The sequence below is a fragment of the Capricornis sumatraensis genome, chromosome 11 (genome assembly GCF_032405125.1).
Source record: "Capricornis sumatraensis isolate serow.1 chromosome 11, serow.2, whole genome shotgun sequence".
Taxonomy (NCBI): Eukaryota; Metazoa; Chordata; class Mammalia; order Artiodactyla; family Bovidae; genus Capricornis; species Capricornis sumatraensis.
In genome coordinates, this window is record NC_091079.1 from 98,763,320 (window position 1) to 98,788,618 (window position 25,299).

The following is a 25,299-nucleotide window of genomic DNA, read 5'->3' on the forward strand; positions in this document are numbered from 1 at the left end:
GTAGGGTATTGGGAATGATTAGAGTGGACCCAATCTATTAATATTAATCAATTGAAATTGCTATAAACATGAGGCCATAAACGCAGAGAATTTTCTCCAGTTGGAGTCGAGAGACATAAGGCAGAAGCAGAGGCTGGAGAAGGACTCAGTGAGGCACTGCTGCCTTTGGAGATGCAGGGGCCACGAGTGCAGGACATCTCGAGAAGCTGAGGAGAACGGGCAGCTGAGCACTGGTGAGGGACAGGGACTTCAGACTTGGAATGTCTGGGAGTGAACTCTGACAACAGACTGAAGGAGCCTGGAAGCGGATTCTCCTCCAGAGACCCCAGGTGAGGGTCTGCCTATGCCTTGTGAGACTTAGAGCAAGCAAACAGGCTTACTTTGATATCTGAAATACAGAACAATGGTATATTCATATACTAATAAACTTATAATAATAATAGTAGCAGTAAAAAATTGTGCAATACTCATTATTTCTATTTTCTGACCCTATCTATACCTATTCTATAGGTATCGAAAACCTATAAAATTCTCACTCCAACTCCATGGAATTGTTTCAAGATTTTAAACACAATTTAACGTCATCTATTAGCCTTCTCTTTCCCGAGCTATAATCCTTAATTCTTTGAAACATTCTTGCCCTCCTCAAAGGCATTAATCAATCTCTCTGCACATGCCCTGTTTCATCAATGTCAATCATGAGACATGGTGTTCTGTGTTAAACGCAGTGATTTAGAAGTGAACTGACTGAGAAGAGCATGAAATTATCTGTTACTCAGGAGGGAAAGTTGTAAAAATGCAAGACATTTTGGGCAACTTTTAAAAATATTTTTGTGCCATTGGTTGTGATCAATGTATACGCTAGATGTTTTTCAAGTAAACTGCTCTAAACCAATTTTAAAAATGTTCATTTCAGTTCAGTCGCTCAGTTGTGTCCGACTCTTTGTGACCCCATAGACTGCAGCACGACAGGCTTCCCTTCCATCATCAACTATTGGAGCTTGCTCAAACTCATGTCCATCGAGTTGGTGATGCCATCCAACCATCTTATCCTCTGTTGTCCCCTTCTTTCCTGCCCTCAATCTTTCCCAGCATCAGGGTCTTTTCCAATGAGTCACTTCTTCACATCAGGGGGCCAAATTATTGGAGTTTTACCTTCAGTATCAGTCCTTCCAAAGAATATTTAGGACTGATCTCCTGTAGGATGGACAGGTTGGATATCCTTGCAGTCCAAGGGACTCTCAAGGGTCTTCTCCAACACCACAGTTCAAAAGCATCAATTCTTTGGTGCTCAGCTTTCTTCACAGTCCAATCTCACATCCATACATGGTTACTGGAAAAGTATAGCTTTGACTAGATGGACCTTTGTTGGCAAACTAATATCTCTGCTTGCTAATATGCTGTCTAGCTTGGTCATAGCTTTTCTTCCAAGGAAAAAGAGTATTTTAATTTCATTGCTATAGTCACCATTTGCAGTGATTTTGGAGCTGAGGAAAATAAAGTCTGTCACTGTTTCCAGTATTTCCCCATCTATTTGCCATGAAGTGATGGGACCAGATGTCATAATCTTCATATTCTGAATGTTGAGTTTTAAGCCAACATTTTCACTCTCCTCTTTCACTTTCATCAATAGGTGCTTTAGTTCCTCTTCACTTTCTGCCATAAGGGTGGTGTCATCTGCATATATGAGGTTATTGATATTTCTCCTGGCAATCTTGATTCCAGCTTGTGCTCATCCAGCCCAGCGTTTCTCATGATGTACTCTGCATAGAAGTTAAATAAGCAGGGTGACAAAATACAGCATGAAGAACTCCTTTCCCGATTTGGAACCAGTCTATTGTTCCATGTCCAGTTCTAACTGTTGCTTCCTGACCTGCATATAGGTTTCTCAGGAGGCAGGTAAGGTGGTCTGGTATTCCTATCTCTTTCAGAATTTTCTACAGTTTGTTGTGATCCACACAGAAAAAGGCTTTGGCATAATCAATAATGCAGAAATAGATGTTTCTCTGGAACTCTCCTGCTTTTTTGATGATCTAACAGCTGTTGGCAATTTGATCTCTGGTTCCTCAGTCTTCCCTAAATCCAGCTTGAACATCTGGAAATTCACAGTTCATGTACTGTTGAAGCCTGGCTTGAGAATCATGAGCATTACTCTGCTAGTGTGTGAGATGAGTGCAAATGTGCAGTGGTTTGAATATTCGACGGAAGGACTGATGCTGAAGCTGAAACTCTAATACTTTGGCCACTTGATGAGAAGAACTGAGTCACTTGAAAAGACCCTGATACTGGGAAAGTTTGAACATGGGATCAGAAGGGGACAACAGAGGATGAAATGGTTGGATGGCATCATCAACTCAATGAACATGAGTTTGAGTAAACTCTGGGATTTGATGATGGACAGGGAAGCCTGGCATGCTGCAGTCCATGGGGTCAGAGGGTCAGACACAACTGAGTGACTGAACTGAGCTGAACTTGAACAATCTTTGGCGTTGCCTTTCTTTGGGATTGGAATGAAAACTGACCTTTTCCAGTCCTGTGGCCACTGCTGAGTTTTCCAAATTTGCTGGCATATCGAGTGCAGCACTTTCACAGCATCATCTTTCAGGATTTGAAACAGCTTAACTGGAATTCCATCACCTCCACTTGCTTTGATCATAGCGATGCTTTCTAAGGCCCACTTGACTTCACATTCCAGGATGTCTGGCTCTAGGTGAGTGATCACACCATTGTGGTTATCTGGGTCATGAAGATCTTTTTTGTATAGTTATTCTGTGTATTCTTGCCACCTCTTCTTAAGATCTTCTGCTTCTGTTAGGTCCTTACCATTTCAGTTCTTTTTGTGCCCATCTTTACATTAAATATTTCCTTGGTATCTCTAATTTTCTTGAAGAGTTCTCTAGTCTTTCCCATTCTATTGTTTTCCTCTATTTCTTTGCATTAAGGAGGGCTTTCTTATCTCTCCTTACTATTCTGCATTGGAACTCTGCATTCAGATAAGTATCTCTTTTCTTTTTTCCTTTGCTCTTTGCTTTTCTCCTTTTCTCAGCTATTTTTAAGGCCCCCTCAGACAACCACTTTGCCTTTTTGCAGTTCTTCTTTTCCTTGGGGATGGTTTTAATCACCGCCTCCTGTACAATGGCATGAACCTCCATCCATAGTTATTCAGTCACTCTATCTATCAAATCTAGTCCCTTAAATCTATTTCTCACTTCCACTGTATAAGCAAAGGGATTTGATTTAGGTCATACCTGGATGGTCTAGCGGTTTTCCCTACTTTTCTTCAATTTGAGTCTGAATTTGGCAAGAAGGAGTTCATGATCTGAGCCACAGTCAGCTCCCAGTCTTGTTTTTGCTGACTGTAAAGAGCTTCTCCATCTTTGGCTGCAAAGAATATAATCAATCTGATTTCAGTATTGACCATCTGGTGATGCCCATCTCCTGTGTTGTTGGAAGATGGTGTTTGCTATAACCAGTGTGTTCTTTTGGCAAAACTCTGTTAGCCTTTGCCCTGCTTCATTTTGTTACTCCAAGTATCTCTTGACTTCCTACTTTCGCATTCCTATCCTCTATAATGAAGCACAGCTTGTCTAACTCAGTGAAACTATGAGCCATGCCATGTAGGGCCACCCAAGATACCCAGGTCATGGTGGAGAGGTCTGACAGAATGTGGTCCACTGGAGAAGAGAATGGCAAACCACTTCAGTATTCTTGCCTTGAGAACCCCATGAACAGCATGAAAAGGCAAAAGATAGGACACTGAAAGATGAACTCTGCAGGTTGGTGGGTGCCCATATGCTACTGGAGAAGAGTGGAGAAATAACTCCAGAAAGAATGAAGAGCTGGGATCAAAGCAAAAACAACACCCAGTTGTGGCTGTGACTGGTTATGGAAGTAATGCTGTAAAGAACAATATTGCATAAGAACCTGGAATGTTAGGTCCATGAAACAAGGCAAATTGGAAGTGGTCAAACAAGAGGTGGCAAGAGTGAACGTCAACATTTTAAGAATCAGCGAACTAAAATTAACTGGAATGGGTGAATTTAACTCAGATGACCATTATATCTACTACTGTGGGCAAGAATCCCTTAGAAGAAATGGTGTAGCCCACATAGTTAACAAAAGATTCTGAAATACAGTATTTGGATGAAATCTCAAAAGCGACAGAATGACCTCCATTCATTTCCAAGGCAAACCATTCAATATCATGGTAATCCAAGTCTATGCCCCAACCAGTAATGCTGAAGAAGCTGTAGTTGAATGGTTCTATGAAGACCTACAAGACCTTCTAGAACTAACACCCAAAAAAGATGTCCTTTTCATATAGAGAACTGGAATGCTGTCTAGTTTGGTCATAGCTTTTCTTCCAAGGAGCAAGTGTCTTTTGATTTCATTGCTGCAGTCACCATATGCAGTGATTTTGGAACCCCAAAAATAAATTCTGTCACTGTTTCTATTTTTTTCCCATCTATTTGCCATGAAGTGATGTGACCAAATGCCATGATCTTAGTTTTTTGAATGTTGAGTTTTTAGCCAATTTTTTCACTCTCCTCTTTCACTTTCATCAAGAGGCCCTTTAGTTCTTCTTCACTTTCTACCATAAAGGTGCTGTCATCTGCGTATCTGAGGTTACCGACATTTCTCCCAGCAGCCTTGATTCCAGCTCGTGCTTCACCCAGCCTGGCATTTTGCATGATGTACTCTGCATATAAGTTAAGTAAGCAGGGTGACAATACACAGTCTTGACGTACTCCTTTCCCAATTTGGAACCAGTCTGCTGTTCCACGTCTGGCTCTAACTCTTGCTTCTCGGCCTACAGTTGACTCTTAAAAGTCACATCCATACAAATACTCTTATCCACAAACACCTATGCCACATACACTTGATAGCATATCTGGAAATTCACTTCTTGTTAACTTTTGTTCTAAAACCAGTAAGTTAAAGAAATGATTAATATACTTTAATAGTAGAGAATAAGGCAAAATAAGTCCAATTGAATTAACTGTGCTCATCTATCAGAGGACATACTTTAAATTTTAAAATGCTAAAATGTGAAATAAACTTTTTCTTGGGAATGTTTTATACATATATATGTACATATTTATTCACTAAGTACATATATTTTAAGACAATCATATACATTTGCAAGTGTTATCTGATATAGTGAATGTGACCTAGTTTGGAAATGGGATCTTTGTAGATATAATTAAGTGGCTTCCCTGGTAGCTCAGACTGTAAAGAGATATTATTAAGGATTTTAAAATGAGATCAATCTGGATTTAAGGTGGATCCTAAATCCAAAGACAAGTGTTCTAATCAGAGAAAAGAGATTTGAGGCAAAGATGTCCACAGAAGATGGAGGCAGAGATTTGAGTGATATTTGTACAAGCCAAGGGATATCAAGGATAGGAGAAGCATAACATGGATTTTCGCTGAGAGCCTTCACAAGGAACCAAACCTGCCAACACCGTTATTTTGGACTCCTGGCCCCATAACTGTGAGAGAATAAAGTTCTGCTACCAAGTTTTAGTAATTTTTTATGGTGATCCTAGGAAACTGATAAGACTTTGCTACTCAGAAGGGAGATCTGTTATAACAAGTACCTGAAACTGTGTAGCGACTTTGAAATTAGACAATATAGAGAGGCTAGAGAAATTCTAAAAAATGTAGTAGAAAAACCTGGATTCCTTTGAAGAAACTATTGGTGGAAATAAGAATTTTAAGAGTGATTAGGGTAAAGTTTGAGAATGAAACTCAACTGTCCACAATGGAAAGGAATTTCGGCCAGGATGAATCACACCCAGAAACCCATATATCTGATTTAGATGGTGGCATTTGGAAATTCTTGAGTTGATGATATTTAAATGAAATTTTAGACTTAGGACTAATGTCAGAATGTGATAAGACTCATAGGGATGTTGGGTTACATGAATTTATTTTATATACAGGTTGAGCATAGATTATTGTGGGACAGAAGGTAGATTGTATTTGTGTGGTTCAGTTCAGTTCAGTCGCTTAGTTGTGTCTGACTCTTTGCAACCCCATGAATTGCAGCACTCCAAGCCTCCCTGTCCATCACCAACTGCTGGAGTTCACCCAAACCCATGTCCATTAAGTCATCCATTAAGTCCAGCCATCTCATCCTCTGTCGTCCCCTTCTCCTCCTGCTCTCAATCCCTCCCAGGATGAGGGTCTTTTCCAATGAGTCAACTCCTCACATGAGATGGCCAAAGTATTGGAGTTTCAGCTTCAGCATCAGTCCTTCCAATGAACACCCAGGACTGATCTCCTTTAGGATGGACTGGTTGGATCTCCTCACAGTCCAAGGGATTCTCAAGAGTCTTCTCCAACACCACAGCTCAAAAGCATCAGTTCTTTGGCACTCAGCTTTCTTTATAGTCCAACTCTCACATCCATACATGACCACTGGAAAAACTACAGCATTGACTAGACGGATCTTTGTTGGGAAAGTAATATCTCTGCTTTTGACATGCTATCTAGGTTGGTCATAACTTTCCTTCCAAGGAGTCAGCGTCTTTTAATTTCATGGCTGCAATCACCATCTGCAGTGATTTGGGAGCCCAAAAAAATAAAGTCTGACACTGTTTCCACTGTTTCCCCATCTATTTCCCATGAAGTGATGGGACCAGATGCCATGATCTTCATTTTCTGAACGTTGAGCTTTAAGCCAACTTTGTCACTCTCCACTTTCACTTTCATCAACAGGCTTTTTAGTTCCTCTTCACTTTCTGCCATAAGGGTGGTGTCATCTACATATCTCAGGTGATTGATATTTCTCCCGGCAATCTTGATTCCAGCTTGTGTTTCTTCCAGTCCAGCATTTCTCATGATGTACTCTGCATATAAGTTATATAAGCAGGGTGCAAATACACAGCCTTGATGTACCGCTTTTCCAACTTGGAACCAGTATGTTGTTCCATGTCCAGTCCTAACTGTTGCTTCTTGAACTGCATATAGGTTTCTCAAGAAGTCAACACTGAAATCAGATTGATTATATTCTTTGCAGCCAAAGATGGAGAAGCTCTATATGGTCAGCGAAAACAAGACCGGGAGATGACTGTGGCTCAGATCAGGAACTCCTTATTGCCAAATTCAGACTTAAATTGAAGAAAGTAGTAGGGAAAACCACTAGACCATTCAGGTATGACCTAAATCAAATCCCTTATGATTATACAGTGAAAGTGAGAAATAGATTTAAGGGACTAGATCTGATAGACAGAGTACCTGATGAACTATGGATGGAGGTTCATGACATTGTACAGGAGACAGGGATCAAGACCATCCCCATGGGAAAGAAATGCAAAAAAGCAAAGTGGATGTCTGAGGAGGCCTTACAAATAGCTGTGAAAAGAAGAGAAGTGAAAAGCAAAGGAGAAAAGGAAAGATATAAGCATCTGAATGCAGAGTTCCAAAGAATAACAAGAAGAGATAAGAAAGCCTTCCTCAGCGATCAATGCAAAGAAATAGAGGAAAAGAACAGAATGGAAAAGATTAGAGATCTCTTCAAGAAAATTAGAGATACCAAGGGAACATTTCATGCAAACATGGGCTCGATAAAGGACAGAAATGGTATGGACCTAACAGAAGCAGAAGACATTAAGAAGAGGTGGCAAGAATACATGGAAGAACTGTACAAAAATGATCTTCACGACCCAGATAATCACAATGATGTGATCACTAATCTAGAGCCAGACATCCTGGAATGTGAAGCCAAGTGGGCCTTAGAAAACATCATTATGAACAAAGCTAGTGGAGGTGATGGCATTCCAGTTGAGCTATTTCAAATCCTGAAAGATGATGCTGTGAAAGTGCTGCACTCGATATGCCAGCAAATTTGGAAAACGCAGCAGTGGCCACAGGACTGGAAAAGGTCAGTTTTCATTCCAATCCCAAAGAAAGGCAATGCTAAAGAATGCTCAAACTACCGCACAATTGCACTCATCTCACACGGTAGTAAAGTAATGCTTAAAATTCTCCAAGCCAGGCTTCAGCAATACGTGAATCGTGAACTTCCAGATGTTCAAGCTGGTTTTAGAAAAGGCACAGGAACCAGAGATCAAATTGTGAACATCCACTGGATCATGAAAAAGCAAGAGAGTTCCAGAAAAACATCTATTTCTGCTTTATTTGTGTGATTAGTCTTACCCCCCAAAAAAATATATCCAATTCTTAATCCCTAGTACCTATAAATGAGACTTTTTTTGGAGATAGAATCTTTGCCACATAATTTAAGAATCTTGAGATAAATCATCTTAGACTTAAGGTGCACTATAAATGCAATTACCTGTGTCCATATAAAGGAGAGGGTAATTTAAGGCGTGGAAGCATGCGAGACAGTCGTATGAAAATGGAAACAGATATTGGCATGATAAAGTCTACAAACCAAGAATGCCAATGATGGCTGGCAGCCACCAGAAGCGAGGAGAGTGGCATAAAATATGTTCTTACTTAGGACTCCAGAAAACTGTCCCTAGTGACTCCTTGATGATAAAATCCTGCCCCTCAAAACTGAAAGCATCCATTTCTATTGTTTCAAGCCACTCAATTAACAACAACTTGTTACAGCAGCTCTAAAAAGCTAACAAATATGAAGATACTATAAAGAACTTATGAATTATTTTTAGGAATTCATTTATCTATAATTTATTTAAAGTATTTATTAAGCATCTTTTTGTGCCAGAAAATGTACTCCATCCTAGACCTAAATTTGTGCAAAAACAACCCGATTCTTAATGTGACGTAATGTATAGTGAAGTGAAACGTCAGAAAAGCAAATGTGAAACTGCAGAAGTAGGAAAGTCTTTGAGTGAAACTAAGTTAGACATGACTGAGTGATTGAGAGCATTAATAAATAATACTATCTCTAAGAGTGCAAAAAAGGGGTCTTTAACTGACCCAGGAGATGTTGCTTTGGTGTAGTGATTAGAGAGGGCTTCACCTGGGGCTCCGCAGTGAAAAATCCACCAGCAGTACAGGAAGTGTGGGTTCCACTCCTGGGTTGGAAAGATCCCCTGGAGGAGGGCACGGGAATGCACTTCAGGATTCTATTCTGGAGCACCCCGTGCACAGAGGAAGCTGACCGACAACCCGTAGGACTGTACAGAGTTGGACATGACTGAAGCAACTGATCACATGTGCACTCCTGATTACTGAACTGGGCTCTGCGCAGTCAGTTAAGTTATTTTAATATAGTATGGGAAGGTAGAACAGCCAGAGAATGGAGAGTTTACATTATAAAGTGTTTGTGGCAATAGGAACCACAGAACATAAGAGAGAGCAGATGATATCGACAAAGGGTGGAAAGGAGAAAACGTGCATAATTAGAGGAAGAGTGGAAAACGCACTAGGTACTTGTCAATCTTCCTCTCAAATCTTCTCCTTAACAAAGTAATCAGATTACAATGGGTACTTCATTGTACGCTTAATAACAGCTGATAGTAAAGGAACACCATTTTGAACCCTTTACATGAATTCTTATTTAATGCTCAAAGTATACCAGTTTGTGTTGAGTTAGTGTTTAAATTTTATAAAGGAAAGAATGAAGGTGCAGGAATAGTTCCCTTAATGCAGTTCTGACTGACTTCAAAGCTCAGACTCCTACACGTTACACTATTTTGTCTCCCAGCAAGACATTTCTGCAGCGATTATAAACTATCCTTGTGTACAAGGTAAATTAGAACCAAAATATTAAATGCTGAAATATTAAACCAATTTTAAGTCCTCAGTCCTTTGGAGAGAACATTGCTAGAGACCTCGATTATCTGTTGGTTACCTGGGAGCACATGGAGAAGAAACCTAGGGTCACGAGCAGATATAAGAATGCAGCAAATCCAGGGACAAAGAACTGAGCTCCTCTGTATCTTCTTGCTTATAGTTATGCCATAGAGAAAGCTTGCACAGTTTTCAGCAGGAAATTGGACTCTGTATCTTGTGATTATTTGTCAATAACTAGATAAAATCATAGAAAATATCTGATTGTTTCACAAGAAGAAACTGGCTCTTTCCAATAGATAGTGATTGGAGTAACATTACTCCAAACTGAACTATCAAGAAGTAAATAGATTAAAGATCAGTAAAACTCAAGATACTGTGGAGATGGGCTCTCTCTCTATAGAAGAGCCCATCTGTCCAGTACCCTTGTGTATGTGTATATATATATATATATATATATATATATATATAATTAGCACATTCACTTTAGAAAACATAAATACTAACCGTAAGTTCAAATGACCAGCTACAGAAACATAAACAGGACCACTATTCTAAGACTATTCTACATGGGGTAGGTGGGTAAAGTTTTCCAATGCAATATAAACTGTTGATATGGCTTGGCTGCCCTATAAAAAGGCCTTCATCTTTTATTAAAGAAAAAGGTAACATCACACTAGGCTTATGCTCAATATAACTCTCTATACCTTTAGCATGATATTAACAAATTTAAGCAGTTACAGTAGGTATTGCTGAGCTTGCCATAAGATTATTTGTTATTATTGGTGCTTCCCAGATGACTCAGTGGTAAAGAATCTGCCTGTCAATGCAAGAGATGTAAGAGACACAGGTTTAATCCCTGGGTTGGGAAGATCCCCCGAAGCAGTAGCTGGCAATCGACTCCAGTATCCTTGCCTGAAAAATTCTAAGATCAGAGGAGCCTGGTGAGCTACAGCCCATGGGGTCACAAAGAATCAGACACAGCTGAACACACACCCACAACACATTTAAAATTATTGAGCATTCAATTTCTTCTGTTTATTTTCATTGGTTAACAGGAAATTTTTTGACTGGGCTTTCTGAAGGGACAGACTATCAGAAAGTTTACAAATTTCTTCAGAATCGTCAAGGACTTTTTGAAGAACAACAAAAAATATTCAAATTCACTTACATTCTCCATGATTTTTTCAGTGAAGGAGATAATTGAAGATATAAGATCACTGGAATCAGGCAATAATGGTTTAACATGATTTAGGAGTGAAGACGTAAAGCCTCCTTAGCCGTGAAACAATAACAGCATTCAGATTCATAAAGGAATCCAGTTTTATAAGTATTGTCTATGTTGAAGATGCGATGGATGAAAATCAGCTAATTTGAAGCAAATGAAATTTGAATTAAGTGAAAAAAATTACTGATGAATACCAAGTATTTAAATAGGAACAATATATTTAAAGCCCAGGAATTAATCCATGGTGTTAAGTATTTACATTTTTTAATTAGTCACTTTAGCTTTTCTTACTAAAAATTTCATAACCATGCTCAAATTATAAAGTAAAGCAATACTATTTTTAGAATTCTGATATCAAATGCTGAGATTTCAATTCCCAACCTATTTTAAATGAAAAATCACATTGAAATTATTTTGTCATCAATGTTTCTGTGCATTTTCTGAGTAAATAGAACAAAATAATGACTTTGCACTTCCTCTTAATGAAAATCTATTAACATGTTATGACCCTGGCACTTTCAACTCTCAACCTGAAATGGTGGCAAATGGTACTCTAAGGCAGGGGATAGGTAAAACCATAATATTTGACGTGGCTTTCAGATCATTGTTAGTTTTATTAATTTAATACTTTCTCCCCTGGTTCTTTAATTCTGTTGTTATCAGAATTCTCTCTTGGACACAAAATGTATCCTTGCTGTTACTATTCAACTAAATCAGACATTAAATTTATGATGGAAGATTATCTTAACCTTAAATTTAGATAATAACATGAAGCCACTCTGAAATAAAAGGCAAGAGTTTTCTTTGTTAAAATGAACATACAGACAAAAATCTATTTTAATTATTGTAGCAAAATCATCATGGTTCATAATATGAAGTGTTAAATGAAAAGAGTATCCAAAGAAATAAAGCTCAAGAATAAGGATCAGGAAGAAGAGAGAACCTTTACTATAATCTCCTAAGCAAATGTTGTAGGGGAGCATCACTGTGAAGAATTTTGAAGTGACTTTAGAAAACCAGACAGAAAAGAGTGAAAATTAAAAGCAAAATTCACAACTTTCATTTAGTTTTTTGAAGGAAGAGCCTGAAGTAACAGTTTTCTGAAAATATTACACTCAGCTGAGGATTTAATTTAGTCTCAAAAATCATAGTTAGGTACAAAGGAGACTAGTCCTTGTTGCAGATGTTTAATTTTACCCGAAATGCTTTTCCTTCCTGAAATATGTTTTCTCTTAAGGTTACATTGCATGTAGATTAAGTGGGGAGATGAGCTTTGTTCAAGAAGTGAAGAGGCTAATAATAATGAAATCAAATGGCCTCTTTCATAGTCATTCCAGATTTTGGACAGTTGCCTAATATATGCCTGAATGCAATGGAAGCTTTAAGCGGGATGGACATAGAATATTTTGAACAGAAAAACTGCTTATAAGCATAGTAAATTAAATACCTACTTTATTTGTCTTTATTACCTGTAGAATAAAATATATGTACAATTAACTCCAGTTTAATTATGTTAAAGGTGACCTGTGAAAATATCATAAATTTCAATTGACTCAGCTATGTGCTTCAGCAGTTAAATATCTTTTCTAGCCAACCCAAGATAAGTCAGCAAATAAGCTGATAAATAGTGACCCTTCAAAGCACTTTCTAAAATCTTCAAAGTCAAACTCCGCCATGTTTTAGCTTTGCCAACAACATCAAGGTTTTCATGTCAGGGAACGCAAGAGCTAACGGCTGGAAAGCTGGGAGATTATAGAACCTTATCCAGCTGACTGCTTTCATTCAGGAAAAAATGAGTTGCTAGATCCTCTAAGCCCTACCCAGAGCCAAGGAGTCACTCTGAGCCACAGATTCTAGGAGGAAGCAGAGAGACAACTGTGCCTGTGGCACGTGCTTTGCTAAGAAGCATAACTTCAGTACTCAGACGGTGACTGACAGGGTAGATGAAGTTCACGTGCTGGACCCACCACTCCCTCTGTCTTTCCCTGTCACACATTAGCCGGGAGTCTCCTAATAGAAAGGACCCATAACGCAGAACATGTATGCATATATGTGTACATATGAAGAGGGATGAAAGACCATCATAAATCCCACATTAGCCATTCAGACTCTCCAAGAAAGCTGAAATTTCACAAAAATTGATACTCTTGTCACCTAGTATAAACACTGTTCTAAACTCACTAGAAATAGTGAAATGGACAGTTTCTCATTATCAGACAAGATCACCTTTGCTTTCTTCCATAAGAGAAACTCCTATTTAAGAATCATTTTTTTCCTTAAATCTCTATGTAACCTGGAGATAATAACAGTCACCACTGCTATTGTGTGCTGAAGGCAGACACTTTGCAAACAAGAACCCTGAAAAATTAAAATTATTTCTGCTTTTCACACAGCAACACTAAAAACAGGTCAAATAACTTTTCCAAGGACAGATTTATGGTAAATTCCAAAGCCAAAATCTCACGCCTTCTTACCTATTTCAGATGCCCTGCTTTTTTTTCTGCTTCTATTTGTATTCTTTTTGTGTAGGCACGATCTAACTTCATCCAACCCAGTTATTCCTTGAACTTCTTGAATTTATTAGCTGCTGCCTGCCCCCACAGCTCTGCGTAGGTGAATCATAATCATAGCCTAAGAAAGTGCTGCTTTGCATGGACAAGGCCCTGCATAGAGTTGCCCACATGAAAAGCACCTCAGGAACAAATCAGCATCTGCAATTCTAGTGAATCCTCCTGTGATTTGATCTGGAGCTCATTTATACAACTGTATGTTTTCTCTTCCAAGGTGGTTAAAAATACATCTCCAGATTGGTAATGATACAGCTTCTCCCTGTATTTCAGGAATATGCCTACATTCACTAGGAAGTGTTCCAAAGTATATCCAATATGAATAACCTCTATACCACAAATACCTAATATTTTAAGATTAAATTATTACTCAAATATCCTCCACATATTTAATTTAATACTTCCATCCACTTTGCTTGACGTGATAACAGATGGACTTTTACATAATTTCACAGTACTCTCTTCATTGTCTTGCTTAATTATTTTATACGTGATCATCTTAACATATTGCAGGAACTCATACTTCATTTTGTGTGGAGGAGATGTTGAATAAATATTAGCTCATTCATTGAATGAATGAATGGGTAACTACAGCACAAACAGCCAAAGTATTAAAATGATAATCTAGAAATGGAAAGTAAGTATACAAAATGACAATTTCTTTACAGTTGTCGAATAAAGATCAATTACTACTCTTTTATACATTTTTCATTGTGGACTATTTAGAGGCAACTGATCCATACAATATTGTAAAGTAATTAACCTCCAATTAAAATAAATAAATTTATATTTTAAAAAATTAAAAAATAAAATCACCTGCAATAAATATATATATCTTAGACTTAACAATCAAGGATATATGCTGTTGCACATTTTATGTGAATCTTCCGAAAAAAACTGATCCTATTTCAAGAAAAATAATCAATATAAAATGTTAGAGCTAAAAAAATGAGAATTTTTTTTAATGAATTTACAACTGGAAGGATTTAAGATAGGGCAGTAGTCTTCCTGAGGGAAAGACTTTCTGAGAGTAGGTAGCCCAATTTTCACAGAATCCTCTTATTAAGCTAATCCTTCCTCTTATGGGTTTTTATGAATTTGGAAAAGACATATTTTCTATGCTAAACTGCAAGGAAGTATACTGTTTAATAACTGTGTTCAAGCCACAATACTGATGGTAGGATTGTCATTCTTTGTTTTTAACAAGCTCCACTTCCAAATTGATGAAGATGAAAGTGGTGGAGAGAAAGGTTTCAATTTTTGCCACCATTTGTGGATGGTTATACATTTTACCCCTTCCTAAATGTTCCTGTAATTTAATACAGCAAGTTTATTTTTTAATGAAGAATTATATAGAGATACGGGGCTCCCCTGGTAGCTCAGATGGTAGAGTCTGCCTACAGTGTGAGAGACCCGGGTTCCATCCCTGGATCGGGAAGATGCCCTAGAGAAGGAAATAGCAACCCACTTCAGTACTCTTGCCTGAAAAACCCCACGGATGGGGGAGCCTAGTAGGCTACAGTTCATGGGATCGCAGAGTCGGACAAACTGAGCGACTTCACTTCATATAGAGATACAAAGACTAGAATTTTAAAATGCCTGTAGTGACTCAACAAGGAAATAAAAATCATAACATTCTGATATATATACTCCAGTCTTATCTCCATTTCCTACGTGAACTAGGTTGACTTCATCTTAAGACAAAGGTGAGACCATGTCAAATGGCATTTCCCTATCTTGTTGTACATCCAATATCTTCTCCAAGAGCTTAGTGAGCCTTTTACATATGTCTATGACTTCAAGGAGATCCAACCAGTCCTTTCTAAAGGAGATCAGCCCTGGGTGTACTTTGGAAGGAATGATGCGAAAGCTGAAACTCCAGTACTTTGGCCACCTCATGCGAAGAGTTGACTCACTGGAAAAGACTCTGATGCTGGGAGGGATTGGGGGCAGGAGGAGAAGGGGACGACAGAGGATGAGATGGCTGGAAGGCATCACCGAGTCGATGGATGTGAATCTGAGTGAACTCCGGGAGATGGTGGTGGACAGGGAGGCCTGGGGTGCTGCGATTCATGGGGTCACAAAGAGTCGGATATGACTGAGCGACTGAACTGAACTGATGCCTATCTATCCATCTAAATGTATGATATATTTAAAAATTCATATAGCTCACCAGGCTCCTCTGTCCATAGCATTTTGCAGGCAATAATACTGGAGTCAGTTGCCATTTCCTACTCCAGGGGATCTTCCCAACCTAGAGATGGAACCCGGGTCTCTTGTGGCTCCCGCATTGGCAGGCAGATTCTTTACCAACTGCACCACGTGTGAAGCCCCGTATATAAATAGGCACACTATGAACACAAATAAATATATGCATTTTATAATTCTATCTATCTATCTATCTATCTATCTAGGCTAGTTGTTTTCTTTTTTTTTTCTGCCTTCAATTCTTGCTTCCTACTGTGTTCTTTCTCAGTGCTCTTCACTTTGTGGTTAGCAGTTTATCTGTGCTCCCTCCAATATTGTCATATATCCTTGTACTCATTAAAAAATACTCAGTGAAAGCCATTGCCACGCTAGGCACTGTTCAGGGCCCTGGGAAAACAATAGTGAGGAAGAGGGATGGAATCTTATTCTTGTTGAGTTCCATTCCATGGGTGTGAGTGACAGACACATGGGCAGGCACACAAGCACAGCAGCTAACGTTCCAGGGGGCACTGAGAGCTCCCCTGGAGCAGGCGGGGAGGGAGAGGCAGCAAGCGGAGGCGGCAGCGGTCTCTGAAAGAGGCCTCGGAGGACGGTATAGAAAGGCGCGTTGTTCAAAGGCCTGAACAGGGTCTTTCAACGCTCAGAGATACTTTTGTTATGTTATTCTACCAAACTAGCAAGCAAGGACAAAACAAAGCAAAAATTCTATGAGATAGAGGTGTTTAGACTGACTTGAGTTTCAGGAGAAATAGAAGAGTTTCACTATAGCTGCCACAAAGCAAAAACAAAAATTAAATATTAGATCATTTTTCATAATTTTTATTAATATGTGATTCTAATTTTAGCAATGTTAATAATGCCCCCCTCTCTTGCCTTTTATTCCTCTTGAGTTCCTTCTGTCACTTTTTTCAGCATACCACACTTTCCCCTCCTTTGTCTTTTTCTTTCCTTGATGTAACTCTTCCCTCACCCTAAAATTCTGTTCCTGAATAAACAAATATGTAAATACATACATGTATTTTTAGTGAGGAAGATATATCAAATATTCCACACAGGAATCTGCATATTTTATTATCTCCTACTATTTAATTACATCTGTATCTCATAATATATATTTAGACAAAATATTAAGGTACTTTCCTAAACAAAGACAACTCCATTATGACGATAAATTATGACTGATAAAGTAATTTTCTTGCAATATAGTATATGTATATGTTTATAAATAATTGGAAATATATATAAATATTTTGTAGTATCCTATTTATTTTTTAAAATATTAGCTTTTTGCCATTTCATTAGTAATTTAAAAACATGTTTTAATGCTACATATTTTTTGATATGTATATACCATATTTATACAAAAAATTTCTCTATTATGAAGCATTATGAATGTGGGTTCCATCCCTGTGTTGGGAAGTTCTCCTACAAGAGGGTATGGCAACACACTCCAGTGTTCTTGCCTGGAGAATCCCACGGACAAAGGAGCCTGCAGGGCTACAGTCCATGAGGTCTCAAAGAGTCAGACACAATTGAACTAACTTAGCAACACACTGATTGTGAGGCATTCTGGCTATTTCTGTTATTATTACTATTATTCCTAAAAATAATATGAATTCAACAGAACATACTCAGGAATAAGAATTGCTTGAGTGATATGTAATCTGGACACATTACTATGAACTCTGGATAATTTACTTAAAACTTCTGGTGCTTAGTTTTCTCATAAATAAAGTAGAGATTATAATAGTATATATTTCATATAACTGTTGTGAGTTAATTAATAGCTTCAAAAAAGGACTTGATACATGACAATTGTTCATTCAGTTCAGTTCAGTTCAGTTGCTCAGTCGCATCCGACTCTTTGCGACCCCATGAATCGCAGCATGCCAGGCCTCCCTGTCCATCACCAACTCCCAGAGCTCACTCAGACTCATGTCCATCAAGTCAGTGATGCCATCCAGCCATCTCATCCTCTGTCATCCCCTTCTCCTCCTGCCCCCAGTCCCTCCCACCATCAGAGTCCTTTCCAATGAGTCAACTCTTCGCATGAGGTGGCCAAAGTACTGGAGTTTCAGCTTTAGCATCATTCCTTCCAAAGAAATCCCAGGGCTGATCTCCTTCAGAATGGACTGGTTTGATCTCCTTGGAGTCCAAGGGACTCTCAAGAGTCTTCTCCAACACCACAGTTCAAAAGCATCAATTCTTCAGTGCTCAGCCTTCTTCACAGTCCAACTCTCACATCCATACATGACTACTGGAAAAACCATAGCCTTGACTAGACGGACCTTTGTCAGCAAAGCAATGTCTCTGCTTTTGAATATGCTATCTAGGTTGGTCATAACTTTTCTTCCAAGGAGTAAGTGTTACCTATCATTATTATGGGGGCTTCCCTTGTGGTTTAGTGGTAAAAACTTTCCTGCCAATGCAGGAGACATGGGTGCAATTCCTGGGTTGGAAAGATCCCCTGGAGAAGGAAGTAGCAACCCACTCCAGGATTTTTGCCTGGGAAATCCCATGGAAGGGGAGCCTGGAGGGATGTAGTCCATGGAGTCACAAAGAGTCAGACACAACTTAGTGCCTAAACAACAACAATCATCATCATTATTATTCAAATCAAACTACATTTTGGAAAAATATTTGTGTGTATATTTCTGATTGTTTCTTGGCTTCCCTGGTGGCTCAGAGGTTAGAGCATCTGCCTCCAATGCGGGAGACCTGGGTTTGATCCCTGGGTCGGGAAGATCCCCTGGAGAAGGAAATGGTAACCCACTCCAGTATTCTTGCCTAGAGAATCCCATGGATGGAGAAGCCTGGTAGTCTACAGTCCACGGGGTTGCAAAGAGTGGGACACGACTGAGCGACTTCACTTTCACTTTCTTGGGTTAGAAGTGAATGTATTTGGTAAAACCAATGTGATATAATTAATCTAATCTCATGGTTCTTATGAAAGACTGGTTTTCAGATATAAACAAGAATACTTGTCTAACTAACTTTAGTAATACGTTTTTAAAATATTTGATAAATTGATAGACAATAATGATACCACATTATACTATATACATATTTTTAAGTTACTAGTTGCTATACTTTTATATATTTATTTGATATAATAAATATATTTCTACATATTCATTTACTTCCATACATTTATTTTTATATATTTATTTGGGCGTTTGTGTATCTTCTATCAGTCATTATTCTGTTTAAAGCTCTACTTATTTTTGTAAAGTTTTAGAATTAAAAAAATATATATTCCCAGTTAGGCTGATGTATTAAAAACATATATAAACTAATATCTAAATACAAATGTAAAAGATCGTCTAAAAGAGCCTCTGAAGAGGGAGAGACCAAGATGGAAGAATAGGAAGACCCTGAACTCACCTCCTTCCATGGACACATCAAAACCACAGCTACATAGAGATCAACTCTCTTTGAGAATTATCTGAAGACTAGCCAAACAATTCTTTTATAATTAAGTATGTAAAGGGAAAAACACACACACACACTGTGACTTATAGGACAGGAAGGTGGGTAGGAAGCAATCTAGTCAGGAGCGTACCCCCAGTGGATGAGCAAAAGAGGGAGGGGTATCACGAACTCAGAGGTCTTCACCTAGAAGAGAGCTTGACCCTCACTGATAGCGCAGCCCTGGGGACCTGCACCCGGAGGACGAGGTCCCCTAGCTACTTCTGAAAACGAGGGCCGCTTATGAGCGGAGAGCTGTGGGAAGCTAAAGCTCCTCTCTTAAGGCTCACGTGTGAATTCACTCGCCTCAACTTGCAGTACAGAGCATCCGACTGTAAAGCGCCCGGCGCTGGAGTCAGCCCTCCACGGCCACGCAGCACACACACAGCCCGCGCAGCTCCGGCTGCCCGGCCAAGGCGACCGCCCCGCATCCCCGGGGCAGACCGGCCCGGCCAGACTCCAGCTGCAGCCCGTCCACTTCCAAACCGCCTCCTCCCCCATCCTGCCAACGCACCAGCTCCTAGGCAAGGCAGAAAAGCCCTGGCCCTCCCGCCAGTGACACCGCTTCCTGGCAGTCTGGGAACAGACGCACCTGCAAAAGGACAAGCCTTCAAGACCAACAGAAGTAACCGCTGTTCCCCTGAATTCAGAGACGCAGTGTAGCGAGCAGGCAAAATGAGAGGACAGAGGAACAGATTCTGAAAAAAAAAAAACAAAAAAAAAAAACAAGATAAAATCCTCATATTAAAAAGCTCTAAAGAAAAAGAGGTAAGTAATTTACCTGATAAAGAGTTCAAAGCATAAAAATCATCACTAACCTTAGGGGAAGAACAGAGACACACAGAGAGAACTTCATCAAAGATGAAATAAGTCACAGGGATGTAATGGGCAACACAAGAAATATATTTAATACTACACATGTGTACACCTATGGCTGACTCATGTTGAGGTTTGACAGAAAACAACACAACTCTGTAAAGGAATTATCCTTCAACTAAAATTTAATTAAAATAAAAAATAGCATGTGGGGTAAGCCTATAAAATTTTGTTTTCTATGTTTTATACTTGAAACTACTATGAGATTGTAAGCCAACTACGCTCTAATTAAAAAGGGGGAAAGGAGAGTTATAGAGCCTCTGCAAACCTTTGATTTTAACAACTGGACATAAATTTTCCCAGAAAACAGAAATCAAAATTTTAAACAACACCATCAAGAGAGCTAAATATTACTTTGGCAATCCATTCTGCTCTTAGAAATCCTTGACTATATACTTTTTAAAAAAATATAAAGAGTTGTCGTTATGAGGTTCCATTAAAAATCGATTTCTTACTGTAGTTGGTAGAAAAAAAAAAAAAGTCTGTATTTTAGAAATTAGAATAATCCAGATCCGAATGTGCAAATGAAAAAAGTCAAGATTCTTCTAGCACTTATTTTGTAACTTCAATTTATGAAAATCCCAGCAGTGTTCTGTTTAAATTACAGGCTTCACAATGGCCAAATTGAATTCTGATAGCTTACCATTATAGGATCACTTGGTCAGCTGATTGTTACAGATTATTGCCTCAGCAGCTGTGGGGTTCTATCAGGGCACCATGGGAAGCTTAAAATTTAAGGCCTATTTAGTTGCACCCTTGTGTGATATAAATGACTATCTTAATATTTAAGTTCACCTCAGTTGGGATAGAAAAGATGTATCCCTGTGCAAGCAGAAGACAGATGCATTCTGTGGTTTTCATTTTTCACCTCTGTTCTTTGAAGCACTCTGTCTTACAACAATAAGCTTTCTTTTTCTTTTTTTCTTTGTTTTGGGACTCTGTATTCACGTTGAATAAAAGCTTACTGGAAAACATTAATAACCTCAGTTGAGCATTATTTTTGATTTTAGATGGTATGCAAATTTGTGTATCTGAAGAATCTCTAGGGGTCAAGTTTCTGCCATTTCTAATGATTATCTTAGGGGTACAGGTGAGACAAGTTTATGATGCTGGAATTTGGTTTTCAATTAGATTTCAATCTTATTCAACCTGTGAGTATGAAAGAAAAATGACAATAACCAGGAGCATTTATTTTCACCCAGACATTTGCCTAGTGAGAAGGAGAACAAATTGATTTGCTAGGGTTGGGCATTTTCCAGAATAATACCCTAAAATATTCTAAGTATTGAGAGAACTATTTTGGACTTGTTGGCTCTTGCTGGGTGGTGATAATCATTTTATCAGAGTCTCCATCTATCTTCATTTGATGTAAAGACATATGCCTAGTTGCTTATGTTATTTTAAACACCTCAGTCTAGTTCTTTGCTAAAAGGCGTGTGGCCATCCAAAATAGCATCATGCTAGTCAAACTATTAGATAACATAATTATCTATGCAGTTTTACAACAATTAAAAAACAAATCTGCTTTGTTTATTTATTAAAGTCACTGTAAATTTAAAAGAATTTAACAGGATTTAAATATATCCCCACCTACATCTCTACTTCACTATTTTGGAGAAAATCACCCACATAGAAATGGTTAATACAAATTCATAGAATTTTTCTTTTTTGGAGGGGAATGTTCACTAGTAAAGTATATACGGGAATCTTTCCTAAAGAAAATGTAAAGTCTCTATTTAGGCACAAAATGTGGTTTGGCACAACTCCAAGGGAAAAGAAAAGCATCTACCAATGTCTGCTCAATTGCAAAGTACTTTCATAATAAATTATCATGTATTCTGTTGTAAAAGCCTGAAGTATTTACTTCTGATAGAAGATAGATTTTATGACTATTCACCACAGAGATAAGCAAAGTGAAAATGTTCAGCCAATTCTCTGATACTGTTTCATAAAATTAATAATGAATAATTTGTTCACCATGTTATTGTATTCCTGATGGTCCTAAACAGCTCTGAAATATCAAATGTCTTGCCTATGACTTCTTAAACTATACTAGAAAAATTTCCTTTGGACCAAGACCAGGCTGAACTGATCTTTAGACTCACCCCCAAGGCTGCTCTAGCTTCCCTGGTGACTCAGCTGGTAAAGAATCTGCCTGTGATACAGGAGACCTGGGTTCAGCCCCTGGGTTGGGAAGATCCCGTGGAGAAGGGAAAGGCTACCCACTCCAGGATTCTGGCCTGGAGAAGTCCATGGACTGTAAAGCAAGAGAGTTCCAAAAAATATCTACTTCTGCTTTATTGACTATGCCAAAGCCATTGACTCTGTGGATCACAACAAACTGTGGAAAATTCTTAAAGAGATGGGAATACCAGACCACCTTATCTATCTCTTGAAAAATCTGTATGCAGGTCAAGAAGCAACAGTTAGAGCTGGACATGAAACAAGAGACTGGTTCCAAATCTGGAAAGGAGTACAATAAGGCTGTATATTGTCACCCTACTTATTTAACTTTAATACCCTGCTTATTTAACAGAGTGAGTCAAGTGAAGTCACTCAGTCATGTCAGACTCTTTGCGACCCCATAGACTGCAGCCTGCCAGGCTCCTCTGTCCATGGGATTTTCCAGGCAAGAATACTGGAGTGGGCTGCCATTTCCTTCCCAAGGGGATCTTCCCAACCCAGGGATCGAACCTGGCTCTCCTGCATTGTAGGCAGATGCTTTTACCATCTGAGCCACCAGGGAACGCCAAATGCCCGGCTGGATGAAGCACAAGCTGGAATCAAGATTACTGGCAGAAATATCAATAACCTCAGACATGTAGATGACACCACCCTTATGGCAGAAAGTGAAGAACTAAAGAGCCTCATGATGAAAGTGAAAGAGGAGAGTGGAAAAGTTAGCTTAAACTCAACATTCAGAAAACTAAGATCATGGCATCGGTCCCATCACTTCATGAAAAATAGATGGGGAAACAATGGAAAAAGTGACAGACTTTATTTTGGGGGGCCCCAAAATCACTGCAGATGACTGCAGGCATGAAATTAAAAGACCCTTGCTCCTTGGAAGAAGAGCTATGACCAACCTAGACAGCTTACTAAAAAGCAGAGACATTGCTTTGCCAACAAAGGCCTGTCTAGTCAAAGCTATGGTTTTTCCAATAGTCGTGTATGGATGTGAGAGTTGGACTGTATAGAAAGCTCAGTGCAGAAGAATTGATGCTTTTGAACTGTGGTGTTGGAGAAGACTCTTGAGAGTCCTTCCCTTGGACTGCAAGGAGATCCAACCAGTCCATCCTAAAGGAAACAAGTCCTGAATATTCATTGAAAGTGAGAGGGTAACAGGCAGGAAGGCCAGGCGTCTCCAAACGAGGAAATAGCCTGCAAGTGTCAGACATTTTTATCTCTCTTAAGCGGCAGGAGGAAGCAAACTAGAGATATTTTTTCCTTCTCTATACAAACTTAAAAGGAGGTTTCTCTTAAAATGCTGTGTTGCCATGACACCTGGTTTCACTTGAAGTTAACTATTCTCAAACCTAGAGATAACCAATGACTTTTTCTTACGGAAATGTTTATCTTAAGCTATGCTAATGTACTATACATTTACCCCAAACTCTGTCTTCAAGTCAGTTCTGCCTTTTGGCTCAGAACGTACTTGATAAACCAGTATGTTATACTGAGATATTGTACCTCTAATCTATGTAAATGAAACTATTTGTATGGTGATCTGCCCTTCTTCAAGATTCAAGTTAATCATTTTATGGCCCAAGACAAACAATTTGGTGCCAAGATTATCCCAAAATGCATCTTATGGGAGAGGGGCCTGGTGCCATTCTGAGTTTTAAGACATTCCTTTCTTTCATTAAAAGACTGCTCATGACTATATAACATCCAGCTAAAGACTAGCAGGGGGGCACTCTTTCTGCCCCCTTCTGATGCCTATGTCAGAAGCTTTTTCTCTGTCCTTTATACTTTAATAATACTTTATTACACAAAAGCTCTGAGCGATCAAGCCTCATCTCTGGCACCCGATTGAATTCTTCTCCTCCAGGGGCCAAGAATCCCAGCGTTGTGATTCAACAACAACCTTTCAGAAGGACTGATGTTCTAAAACTCCAATACTTTGGCCACGTGATGGGAAGAGCCAACTCATTGGAAAAGACCCTGATGCTGGGAAAGATTGAAGGTGGGAGGAGAAGGGGACAACAGAGGATGAGATGGTTGGATGGCATCACCGACACAGCAGACGTGAGTTTAAGTAAACCCCTGGAGTCGGTGAGGGACAGGGAGGCCTGGCGTGCTACAGTCCATGGGTCGCAAAGAGTAGGACACGACTGAGCGACTTTCACTTTCAAGGCTCCTCTATATCAGTCAACAGTCTTTCGTTTTTGTTCTCATTTTCTTCATGTGCAAAATGTTATTCTCTACCCAAGGAAACAAAATATATTGTTTTATACTGTCTATGTTTTTCTTTTCTTTGAATTAATTGTTATCTGATTGTTTTCTGGTACCATTTAAGTCTACTCCTTGTTTTTAAACAGTCAGTGACTATGCCAGCAAGAAGTTTGAATAATGCTGTATAGATTGACCCCCATATCTATGGAAACTCAACTTCTTTCACTATTCCATGGTCCTAAAGGACTTTTTTGTTGTTTTTGTTGAGGCATAAATATTAACATTGTTTCTTACTTAGAAGGACAAAACTAAAAAGCAGAAAGTTAAAGTCCAAAGAAAAAGGTGATTTAAAAATTGCAGGAAAGCAGAAAATATATTAGAGAAAGAACTCTTAATTTCAGAAAAACACTTTACTGTGAGCTTAAATAAAAAGTTGAAACCAGTGGATATTGATAGATGTCTAGACAAATCACAAGAGTAGAATTTGTAATCCAGATTCTCTGCAATAAGACAGCAGGAGATAGGAAGAATTGAATCTAGGAAAGTATACAGGGTAAGGAAGAAATACTTTTATTGAGAGGGGAGTTTAAAAGGTTGTGGGGACCAGACAAGCCACAGCTGGTGCTACACCATGGGTGTGTATCCGTGTGCATACTTATGCCACCTGATGTGATGAGCCAACTCATTGGAAAAGACCCTGATGCTGTAAAGATTAAAGGCAGGAGGAGAAGGGGATGACAGAGGATGAGATAGTAGGATGACACCTCTGACTCAATGGACATGAATGTGAGCAATCTCTGGGATTTAGTGAAGGAAAGGGAAGCTTCA

The 25,299-nt window shown here is 38.9% G+C and overlaps 1 non-coding gene across 1 annotated transcript; it reads right to left on the reverse strand.

Annotated features, from left to right (window-relative positions):
• Positions 1-22,749: 22,749 nt before the first annotated feature.
• TRNAC-ACA (transfer RNA cysteine (anticodon ACA)) lies at positions 22,750-22,822 on the reverse strand. The gene has a single exon. It is a non-coding gene; the product is annotated as a tRNA-Cys (tRNA).
• Positions 22,823-25,299: the final 2,477 nt, after the last annotated feature.